This window comes from Condylura cristata, unplaced genomic scaffold (assembly GCF_000260355.1).
Source record: "Condylura cristata isolate star-nosed mole 26May11 unplaced genomic scaffold, ConCri1.0 scaffold00003, whole genome shotgun sequence".
NCBI classification, from domain to species: Eukaryota; Metazoa; Chordata; class Mammalia; order Eulipotyphla; family Talpidae; genus Condylura; species Condylura cristata.
In genome coordinates, this window is record NW_004567104.1 from 18,322,693 (window position 1) to 18,333,722 (window position 11,030).

The window sequence follows — 11,030 nt, forward strand, 5'->3', positions numbered from 1 at the left end:
TATCTCACCCACATCTGCCTTAACCAGTCCAGGGCCAAGAAACAAGCACGGTTTCTTCATCACATGCTTGCTGCTCCATGTGGCTTCCTCAGGTCTCCTTCTGGCTCCCCATCCTGCTTCCTTCTTCTCCCAGATTTTTTCTCTTCTCTTTTTTTTCTCTCCTCAGCTCCACTCTGCTTCTGGCTGGGGCAGGGAACCTGAAACTTCCCCTTTTTTTCCTAGGAGCCACCCTGTTATAATCCCCCCTTTTGACTTTTAATACCACCGTATCTATGGTGACACAGATTTTAGGGTACAGTCACCAATATTGTCCATGAATATCTAATATGACGGCCTAAAATTTTTATTTTTAACTTCAGGCCTGAAAGGTTTTATTTTGTTTTAAAAATTAATTACTTTTAAAACTGAAGTCTCATTGATTTAAAATATTATTTTAGAATCAGTTGCATAATTTAATATTTGTTTTCACAGTGAAGTGATCATCAAATTAAGTCTACTTGCCTTCTTAACAACTTTCAAATTTGCAAGATTATAATATTGATTGTAATCTCTATGTTGTACATTATATTTCCTTGACATTTGTTTTATAACAGGAAGGGTGTGCCTCTTGATCACTTTCATGAGCAATTTTACTACCTCATGCCTGCTGTATCAACTGTCTACTCTTAGTTACCATCAGTCTGTTTTCTATCTGTACGATTTTAGTTTAATTTGCTTGTTTTGGTTTTTCAGACCCCGTATATAAATTAAATAATATAGTGTTTATCTTTCTGTTTACTATTTAATACTTTAAAAATCCATCTATGTTATCATAAATGGCAACATTTCCAACCTTTTCATGGCCAACTAATATTCCAGCGAATATTTATACCACATACTTTTTTAATCATTGAGTCATTGATTGTCATTTACATTGTTCTTATATCTTGGCTATTGCAAATAATGCTACAATGAACATAAGGGTCTTATATTCTTTTGAATTAGTATTTTTGTTTGCCTTGAGTAAATAATGGAAATTCTGGATCAAATGGTAGTTCTATTTGTCACTTTTCGAGGAGCATCCATACTGTTTTCCACTTAGGGCACACTGAATTTACATTCCCACCAACAGTGCACAAGGCCTCCCTTTAACAATACTTGTTTCTTGAATTTTTGATATTGCCATTCTCACAGTTATGAGATGGTAACTCATTGTGATTTTGGTTTGCATTTCTCTGATAATGAGTGATGTTGAGCATTTTTCATGTGATTTGGGGACATCTGGATATCTTGTTTAGAAAAACTATTCAGGCCTCTGTTTTTTAAAAAAAATTTTAATATTTTGTGTTAACAGTTCATTATAACTGTCATTTTAAAGATATCAGTCCATTAGACAGCGTAGAAATAAGTCTGAAAAAAAAATCTACAAAACAAACCATACTTGAAATATATTCAAGTTGAGAGATTATCAAAAATTTCAGTTTTCAGTCACTTCATTATTCTCCTCTGACTGCCTAGTCATCTTTAATTTCAGTGGGACTAAGTCCCAGAAATCCAGCTTCATTGTAGGTTCCAGCTTCTATGTTATTTTCTGTCATTTTCCCTTTAAAACCTTCCTTTCAGGTCAAGATGACTGTATGAGTGGCATCTTCAAGTTCCAGATCTTCATTACATCTTTTCTTATAGAACATTTTCACATTCACATAGTTATTTCCCATGACTGTGACTTTTCAGGAAAACTAAGTTCCAGATGGATCTGACTGAAATCAATGTGGTTTCCCTCATTCCAACCACAAATAAAGATACTCCAAATGGACAAATACCACCTGACTGGGTGTATTCTTGCATCACAGAAGCCACTCTCTATACCAGCTGAGCTGTGGGAATGGGTTCTTGGCAAACCAGATAGAATGGCTGAGCTAGTTTTTGGGCTGTATGCACAAACACTCTGTAATCTGGGCCCATGCCATTACACACCCAGCTTACATGCTTGATAATTGGTTCCATGTTGTGTACACTACACTCATCATACAGAATGTATTTCTGTTTCTTCTCAGTTGCTAATACCACACCATTTGCAGCTTTAATTCCCACTGAAGGGACTCCTTCAGCTACAGCAGCCAAAGTGTATTCAATCTGGCCAAGTTTACCAGACCAAGTTTTGCTGAAAATAGTCAGCAAAAAGCTGTAACCACATTCTGCTATCTTTATTTGGAAAGTCCCTATATTTTAATCAGCTTTTAAAAACTGAATTGTGAATTCCTTGTACATCTTGGATATTCACCATTTAGAACATGATTTATAGATACATTTTCTCATTCAGTAGGTTGCCTTTTCATTTTGTTGATAATTTCCTTCATTGTGCAGATACTTTATTTTTATTTATTATTATTTTTTAAAGATTTATTTATTATTCATACAGAACTGGGGTACAGGCCAGAGGCTCAGGGGCGGCAAGAGGCTTCACCAGAGATAGAGTGGGGAACAGAACAGGCAGATCCACGAAGTACACTGCTGAGGGAAGCTGCGGGCGGGTCAGGAGAGGTCTGCCACACCATGTGGTCACCTCCGGGGCAGGCAGGAATCGAACTCATGCGGAAGTGGCTTTAGCTTCTCAGTGCTGTGCTTTAACCCGCTGCGCCACCAGGGAGGGCCCTAGATACTTTATTTTTATTGCTAGATATCTACGTTTATTTTTTCCACAATATAAGACTTTCCCCTCAGGTGCCTTAATCATATTTCTCCCACCACAGTACCCATAGTCCTCCACCACATTCTCCTCCCCACCCTGTTGTCTACTCTCCCCTACTCTCTCCCTCCCCCTCTTGACTGTCACAGATCTATGATTTGCTTTCAGAGGTCAGTCTTACAGTTTGTCATTGTCTGATCTTTTGTTTGACATCTCTAGATTCTTTGTATAGGAGAAGCCATCTAGTATTTATCTTTCTGCTCTGGCTCACTTACTTCACTTAGAATAATCCCTTCCAGTTTCATTCTTGTTGCTGTAAATGGAATGAGCATATTTATTTGTTTATTTGTTTATTTATTTATTTGATCTCTGAGTAGTATTCCTCTGGGCATATGTACCACATTTTTTGATCTACTCATCTGTTTTGGGGTATTTAGGTTGTTGCCATATCTTGGCTATTATAGTGAACTCTAAATAGGAGTAAATAGGAGTGCAGCTTTCCTTTTGAGTTAATGTTTTTGTGCTCTTTGGATAAATACCTATCTATCCAAAGAAAGATGCGAATATTTTCAAATTGTTTTGAGTTTAGAATTATAATGCTCTGATAAGGTGACACTTTATCACACACAACTTCTTCTATGTTACACTGCACCAGGCAGCCATCAGCAGTGGGCTAATACTTGTCTATGGCCACTCCTCACACCTGGGTGGTAAGCGCTTTACCTGCCCAGTAATGTCTTCACTCAATTCTTCCATGCTCTCTTCTACTCTGTTCAAAAGCCTTTCAAGGTCTTCTCTGCTTATGAGCACCTTTGTTGAAGGTCCAGCAACACCATGTGTATAAATTCTCATGTTGGCAAAACTTCTATTTTTGATTATGTGGGTTGCTAAACAGCCAGTCCTGCCAGGTGTGCACTCATTCTGTCATGCCCTTCTCTTGGAAAATGGACAGAAGGCTTTTGCTTTTTGGAGTACCTGGAAGTCAGCTTTGGTACTCAGTTTGAGGTACTCCTGCCTCAGCACTGGTAGGAGGAAGGAAGGACAATTTGCAACAATGGAGACTGTGGCGGAGGGATCCTCAATCTTTAAGTCATTTGGAGTTAATTTTGTAGTGTAAGATACTGTTGTAGCTTCATCCTTTTGCATGTAGTATACAGTTCTTTGAACACCATTTATTTAATAGATTGTCTTTGCCTTATTGTATTTTCTTACTTTTTTTGTTATAAATTAATTGATCATAGTGGGTGAATTTATTTCTGGGCTCTCTATTACATTGATTTATGTTTCTGTTTTTAAGTCAGTAGTGTACTATTTTGATTACTACAGCATTGTGATATTATTTAAATTCAGGGAGTGTGATCCATTTGTGCTTTCTGAGGGTTGTTTGGTTATTCAGGATCAATTATGATTTCATCAACCTTTTGAGCTTGTTTGTTCTATTTCTGTGAAAATTAACAGTGGAATTTTGAGGGGATCGTGTAGAATCTATAGATTATTTTGGGTATTATGAACACTTTACCACTTTAATATTAAGTATATCAATCCATTAAAGTGGACTATCTTTCCATTACTATGTTTCTTCTTTGACTTCTTTCACCACTGTCTTACAGTTTTCAATGTACAGGTCCTAGACTTCCTTGGTTAAAATTATTCATAGGTATTTTATTTTTTTCAACTTGCTTGTAGATGGGATTATTTTCTTATTTTTTTTTCCCTGACAGTTCTTTGTTGGTCTGTAGAAATTCAATATATATATTTTTAATATATATTGAATTTTGTATCATTCAACTTTACTGAGGGTATTTATTCATGCTAACAGTTTTTGGGCAGAGAATTTAGGGTTTGATCCATATAAAATCAAATAGTGATATTTTTATTTCTTCTTCCCCAATTTTTTTTATTGCCTAACTCCTCTGATTTATTGCAACTAGCTGAAAAAAATTGGTGAAAAATGGTGATCTGTATTATGTTGTGCTCCCTTTATACCTATTTTATCAAGAATTTTTATTGTAAATATATGCTGGGTACTTTTTTTTTTTAAAGATTTTTTTAAAAAGGATTTATTTATTTATTTATGAATACAGAGCTGGGGTACAGACCAGAGCTATAGGGGCAGTGAGAGGATTCACCAGAGACAGAGTGAGGAGCAGAACAGGAAGATGGATGAAGAACACAACTGAGGGGAGCAGCGGGAAGGTCATGAGAGGTCTGCCGTGCCATGTGGGTCAACTCCAAGGTGGGGAGTGAACTCATGCTGAAGTGATTTTAGTTTCTTAGTGCTGTGCTTTAATTGGTTGCACCACCAGGGAGGGCCTAATAAGCTGGATACTTTTTTCTACTATTAAAATGATCATATCTTTTTCAGTGTTTCATCAAATCATGAATCAATGATTCATAATCTTTATTTTGTTGATTTGGTATATCATACTGATTGTTTTCTGAATGTTGAGCTATCTTTGCTTCTCTGGAATTAATCTCTTTTGATTATGGTGTACAATTCTTTTAATAAATTGTTGAATGGGGTTTGCCAATATTTTGAGAATTTTTATACCTAGAGACATTTCAACAACTAATTTTTTCATCATTCATTAAAATATTCTAAAACTATCTAAAAAGTGGGCCCTCCCTGGTGGTGCAATGGGTTAAAGCACAGCACTATGAAGCTATCTGCAGATACTGCAGCACGAATTTGATCCCCAGCCAGAGAGGTCACTCACATGGCGTGGCAGACTTCTCCTGGGCCTGCTGCTCCCCTCAGCAGTGTATTTCATCTATCTGCCTGTTTTGCTCCCCACTCTGTCTCTTGTGAATCCTCTTACCTCAACCCACCCTGCACCACTGACCTGTACCCCAGTTCTGTATGCATTAAACAAATAAATCTTTAAAAAAAATCTAAAAAGTGGGCCCTCCCTGGTGGTGAAGTGGGTTAAAGTGCAGCACTGAGAAGCTTAAGCCACTTCTGCATGAGTTCAATTCCCGCCTGACCCGGAGGTGACCACATGGCGTGGCAGACCTCTCCTGACCCGCCCACTGCTCCCTTCAGCAGTGTACTTCGTGGATCTGCCTGTTCTGCTCCCCACTCTGTCTCTGGTGAATCCGCTCACCCTCCGCATCTCTGGCCTGTATGCCAGTTCTGTATGAATAAATAAATAAATCTAAAAAAGTTATTTTTATATGATTAAGTGGAATGTCCTATAAATGTCAATAGGTCTAAATGATTGTCAATATTGTTCAATTCTATATCTTTCCTGATTTTCTTTATGTTTAAGATGTATTTATTTTACCCCATATAAGAACTGGGGTACAGTCTAGAAATGTGAGGGTGGGAGATGAGAGGACCAACCAGAGACAGAGTGGGGAACATAACAGGTATAATGATTGAAATACACTGCTGAAGGGAGCAGTGGGCAGGACAGTAGAGGTCTGTTGTGCCATGTGGGTCACCTCCCTGGCTGGGGATTGAACTCAATGTGTGGAGGCTTCAGATAGCTTCATAGTGCTGCGCTTTAACCCCTTGCACCACCAGGGAGGACAATGTTTCCTGATTTTCTATCTTTTTGTTCTATAAACTACTAAGGCAGAAATATTGAAATATTGAGTGGAATTCTGTGCTGAACTTAATTCTCTTCTTCATTATTTCTCTTTTGCATTTTCCATAATTAATTCTCCTGGACATTACCATTCTAATCACAAAACAGCAAAAATACAAAAATTCAGTAAATATTATTTTGGTGAAAAGTAGGACTGCTTATTGTTAGGGAGCCTGACCTCTGGTGAAGGGACCTCTGACCTCTGGGAAACCCGAACTTTCTGACCACAACTGCCATTTGGGGCTGGTTTTACGTTAATGAGCACACCTCAGTCCACGTCTGCTGAATTCTTTTTAAAATGATTCCACTTCCTCCTTTTTCAAACAAGAATTCTGACTGTCCTGGGAATATGTGTCATTTCAACACTCTGGTTGGCTCTGGATCCTGAATTGTTGCAGCCTGTTTGTCTGGTAATCTCTTTGTCTGTGTGAGTTGTTAGGGGTAACCAAAGGCAGCTGATTACTTAATTGTTTAAGTCCGGAAACCAGCCTCTTCTGTTAGTTCCCATCAGGTCCTTGAGAGTAGTCAGTTTTTGGCCTGGCCAAGTTTTCCATCTTTTCTGGCTCAAAAGGTGTACTTTCCCTCTGGATATACTCAGGCATTAGCCTGATGAGCTGCATATAGAATTAGCTTCTTCTTAAAAACAAATAGCAAATTTTCTATTATCTATAATAATGAATTAAGGCAGGTAAATGAAATCATCTTGGTGCTATTGAGACACAAATCAATCTTCTTTCTTAGCTTAAATGGGCATAAGAAGATTTCATGTTCCCTATTTTATTTGTATTAGATCACTGATTGAGGATACTTTCGTGAAATTTATGAGTACCTATCAAGTATTCATGTCAAGCACAGCTGATTTCTAAATAGCTTTTTTCTTGTGTTGTCTAGAATATTGATTGTTATTGGCAAATGCACTTAAATTTAATGTCCAAATTCAGTTGTTTCAATAGGTAAAAGGTTTTGAAAAGTTTAATTTGCCTTTAGAAAATGAGGTTCCCCTTCCTTTCTCTCCTACCACCCCTATGTTTGGTTTTCTAATACAGGCAGTGAGAACCTGATGCCAAAGCAACCAGTTGAAAGGGAAACATCTACGTAATTATTGGTTGTTTTGTCTGTAAAGCATGAGACAAGATGTTGGCATGATTTTATTTTTCACCTAGTTGGCAGTTTTGTTTTGTTAGGTTTCTGTGGACTGAAATGATTTGTTGATTTGGTATTGTGTGAACCTATCCCAATGCCACAATACCTCTGTGACTGTTGGCCAAAAAACCAAAAAACAAGCAAGTGAAGAGTAAAAAGGATAATTATCTGAAAGCTAGGACACTTTGTGATTTTTGTCACCAACCATTTATGTGAACTTGGGCAGGTCATTTCACTTCCGTGGGCCTCTGTTTTCTCAAGTGCGAAACGAAGAGACCCGGAAAGACCAGTCACAATTGCCTGTTAGCATGAGCTCTTGATTTTTTGAACTGGAAAATGCAGAACAGAGTCTCCAGTGTGATCCTCAGTGATCAATTGGTGAGGTAACATTTTCTGTTGGCTTGGTGAGAGAATCATAATTTTGTAGTTGACTTTAAGATCTAGATCATGATTATTTTTCACATTTTTTAAACATTTTCTTCTTTTTATTAAAATAATATTGCATTACTATAGTATATTAGTTTCAGATGTGCACTTTTAAAAATCAACAAGTTGAATTAAGTTAACCGATGAAAGTCCAATTCTCAGCTCAAAATTTTCCACTGATGTTTAAATCACTCTCCTCCCCCCATTTCTTATTATAAATTGATACATGTTATGCAAAGGTAATAGAACAAATAGAAATTAGCCGAAAGGAGATTTAATTGACTTATAACCCTAATGGAGATAAAACTAATGTCAATATGATGTACATGTTTCCAGATTTATAAAGAGCATCTAAATATAGTCAGATCTGCTAAGACATTTGTTTTGAAAACATGAATTTATTCCAACATGATTAGATTAATATTACTTGGTAACAACTCGAGCAGGTTTGCATATATACTGTTTCTTTGGATAAAGCACTAGATGAACACAGAAAACTACACACAACTGAATCCATTCTCCTAGCAATACATACCCACCACTTACAGGACAAGGAAGCATGGCCACTGACAACTGGTCTCACAATTTTCTGTGCATTTCAGATAACTCTCTTTGCCCCTTTCATGATAGCGGGCAAACTGTAACCCTTCCCTCCCCTGGCACCTTGGAACCATGGGCCAGGAAGCAGCCTCTCATTTAATTTTTTTTCTTTTAGTCTATCACGCATGGTTCCTATGTGTTCTCTGTTCATTTTTTTTTTTTTCACATTTATTTATTTATTCGTACAGAACTGGGGTACAGGTCAGAGATGCAGAGGGTGAGAGGATTTACCAGAGACAGAGTGGGGTGCAGAACAGGCAGATCGACGAAGTACACTGCTGAGGGGAACAGCGGGCAGGTCAGGAGAGGTCTGCCATACCATGTGGTCACCTCCAGGGCAGGCGGGGATCGAACTCATGCGGAAGCGGCCCTATATTCTCAGTGCTGTGCTTTAACCCGCTGCGCCACAGGGAGGGCCTCTGTGTTCATTTTGCTCTCTTTAGCTCACCTTCCTCTCCTCCTTGTGTCTCTTTACTTGGTGTCTCTCATCCAGTGGGATGGGTGTAGGAACCCAGTGGGCAGACACCTGTTTGCATAACAAACTGCAGATCACTTTCAAGATAAAGTGTCACACTCTAAAATGCTTGTATAAAATATACTGTTTCTTTCTTTTTTTTATTGAGCATTAAGTGTTTAAGTTCCTATTGTTGTAACAGGTTCACTGACAAAGTTTTTGAGTGTGGTGTCTCCAACCTATTTTCTCATAAGTTTTGTATTTTGTATTGCCTGATTATGCATAGTGCAGTGATTACTAATACTTCACAATTAAATAATAATTAAAAAGTAGTAATTGGATAAAAGAATGGTTAAACCAGTTTTATTTTAGAAATCATTTAGCTATTTAATTAAATGACAATGTATTAATTTTATTGAATTTCAGCCCTTGAGTACAAGTCCTATTAATATTCTTGTGGTGGAATGTAAAAAGTATTATGAAATACTTCTGCTGCGTACTGAAGCAATGATGAACATCTGCAGGAAAAACCCTTGAGTGATTGTTTGAGTTTCTAGCTCAATTTCTCAGTTTAAATTTCGAATATAGCAAATATTAGTAGATACAATCCACATAAACAAAAGCCCCAAGGAGTATTTAATTTTTACGAAGAGTAAAGAGGTCCTGAGACCAAAATATTTGAGAACACTTGCTAAATCCAGTTTCCTGTTACTTTTCATTCTATAATAAAAATTAAAAAGAAAAAAATTCCTTAGTGTAGGTTTTCAGAAATGAAACTTCTAAGAACGTGGCTATTTGGAGGCTTATCTATATAGTGCCAAATTACCCTTGAGAAATATCATACCAGTTTATATTCTTATCATTATTGTATGAGTACACATATTTAGTTTTATTTTGGCTAACTTTAGTTATTGTCTCAGACATTGAGCTGATGCTCAATGGGGATCATGTTAAAGTTATGGCAAATTTTCAGAAATATTTGGAGCTTCTTTATTTTAATGTTTAAATTGACTTATTGGTATATTAACACCTTTTAAAACATAGATGAAACTTCCTAGTTTGACCTCTTCTGAGAGGAAAACTGTAGAAGGGGGTACACCATAAATATCTACATAACTTATTAGTTCAAGGATTAGTAAGAACAAAAGGAATTACCTTTAGATGCAGATGAAGAGTTTTTATTTTTATAAAATGAAAATATGGAGGAAATAGTACTTAAGAAATAGTTTAGCCTCAGAATAAAATATGGAAATTGCTTTCCTGACACTCCTTGTCTTCCTTCTATCCTCCAATCTACCCAGTGCCCTTTCTTCCCTTCTAATTAGAACAATTGAGTTCATTATTCTCAAGCAGAATTTTCCAATCAGACTTGGCATGTCCTAAAACTTGTAGAACTTGAGAAATCTGTTTCTCTCTCTCTCTTATTTTTACTTTCTTTACTATAATTTATCCAGATTTGGATTAAGATTATTTTTTAAGTTCTTTCAGATGCATTCTTGCTGTTTAACATAATAGGTTAAATAATTTTGTATTATATGGAACAGAAACAGTTCTCGTGCTTTTTCATCTGAGAATATCCACAAATTCTTCACTGAACCTCTTGTGTTACCTTGGGGTATCTGAAGTAAAGCCATTTCTCCCCATTGTCAGGAAAATAAACACAAGTTTGATAGTTATACTACATTTTGGTGCAACTTATAATGGAATACTATGCAACTATAAATAAGAATGAAGATGCCCTCTTTGTACCAATAGGAAAAGAGTTCTAAATACTATTTGTTTATTGAAAAAAACCTCAATAGTATTAAGTAATACAATTAGTAAGTGTAGAGTGTTATCTTTTGTAGAAAAAGTAGGAAAATATGGCCATATCCTTGCATTTGCTTGTTTTACATAAATTTTGGAAGGATATACAAGAAGAATTTTGGAAGAATGTACAGTGATAATGTTTGGGCAGGAGGAAGCAAACTAAGGAGATGGCAGATTAGGGTCATAGTTAGATTTTTCACCTTGTAATCATATCAGCTTTGAACATGTGAATGCATATATATATATTTAGTAATAGTTTATTTTTACATCATTTTTGTGTCTTTTTCCATCTCAGTTGTAATTCTGTGGTTTTCCCATCACCAAATCACCCATGTACTAT

At 36.5% G+C, this 11,030-nt stretch overlaps 1 pseudogene; it reads right to left on the reverse strand.

Moving 5' to 3' along the window:
* Positions 1-1,493: 1,493 nt before the first annotated feature.
* On the reverse strand, positions 1,494-3,520 carry LOC101628206 (annotated as a pseudogene).
* Between the last annotated feature and the right edge of the window lie 7,510 nt (positions 3,521-11,030).